At 43.6% G+C, this 1178-nt stretch overlaps 1 non-coding gene across 1 annotated transcript; it reads right to left on the bottom strand.

Moving 5' to 3' along the window:
* Window positions 1–703: 703 nt before the first annotated feature.
* TRNAE-UUC (transfer RNA glutamic acid (anticodon UUC)) lies at window positions 704–776 on the bottom strand. The gene has a single exon. It is a non-coding gene; the product is annotated as a tRNA-Glu (tRNA).
* Window positions 777–1178: the final 402 nt, after the last annotated feature.

Genomic DNA, 1178 nt, shown 5'->3' with positions numbered 1-1178 from the left:
ATGTACACATATATATATTACATATTTTCTGGAACCATTTGAAAGTAGGTTGAAGACAGCAAAACACTTCACTCCTCAATTTTCCAGCATCACTTAAGAATAAGACATTCTCTGACATAGCTATGATATCATTATCACACCTAAAAAAACTAATAGCTAGGGCTTCCCTGGTGACGCAGTGGTTGAGAGTCCGCCTGCCGATGCAGGGGACACGGGTTTGTGCCCCAGTCCGGGAAGATCCCACATGCCGCGGAGCGGCTGGGCCTGTGAGCCATGGCCGCTGGGCCTGCGCGTCCGGAGCCTGTGCTCCGCAACGGGAGAGGCCACGACAGTGAGAGGCCCGCGTACCGCAAAAAAAAAAAAAACAACTAATATCTAATATTTACTTCATACTCAAATTTCCCCAGTTGTCCCCCCAAATATCTTTTATAGCTGTTTCAAATTTTTGGCCATTGATCTCATCAAGTGTTACATATACATGAGGCTGTTGAGTCTCCTTAATCTCTTTTGATTTAGACCAGTCCCCTCACATTTTATTTTTATTTATGTTTTTCAGGACACTGAATTTTTGAAGAGTTCCAGCCAGTTTTCTTAGCTAATTTCCCACATTCTGGATTTGCATGATTGTTTCCTTATGATTAGATTCAGATTAAACATCTTTTTTTTTTTTTTTGGCTGCACTATGCAGCTTGTGAAATCTTAGTTCCCTGACCAGGGATCAAACCTGGGCCCTCGGCAGTGAAAGTGCAGAGTCCTAACCGCTGGACCACCAGGGAATTCCCTAAACATCTTTAAAAAGAATACTATATAGGAGATGTTATGTGTTTCTTAATGCGTCACCTCAGAAGGCACATAACATCAGATTGTCCCACTGCGACGGCCACCAGGTCTTTCTATTGCAATGGTACGGTTTCCTCTTTGTAGTTAATAATCAGTGGAGAGATTCTCTGAGACCATATGAATATCTTAGCATCTGTTGATAATCAGAATCCTTGCCTGAATTGGGGTTTGCAAAATGGTGCTTTTGCTAATTGTCCTTTTTTATTAGCTGGCATTCTGTGTCAAGCAGAAGTCTTCACTGCGTCTCACGTGCTCTCCCACGGCCGTCTTCTGACTACTTTTCCTGCCTCCAGTCTGGCTCACTCCACTCCGTCTGCTGCCAGAAGCAGCATACTTGA

The sequence above is a fragment of the Lipotes vexillifer genome, unplaced genomic scaffold (genome assembly GCF_000442215.2).
Source record: "Lipotes vexillifer unplaced genomic scaffold, Lipotes_vexillifer_v1.1 scaffold131, whole genome shotgun sequence".
In the NCBI taxonomy this organism is placed as follows: domain Eukaryota; kingdom Metazoa; phylum Chordata; class Mammalia; order Artiodactyla; family Lipotidae; genus Lipotes; species Lipotes vexillifer.
Note: the sequence above shows the minus strand (reverse complement) of the source record. Positions and strands in the feature narration are given on the sequence as shown.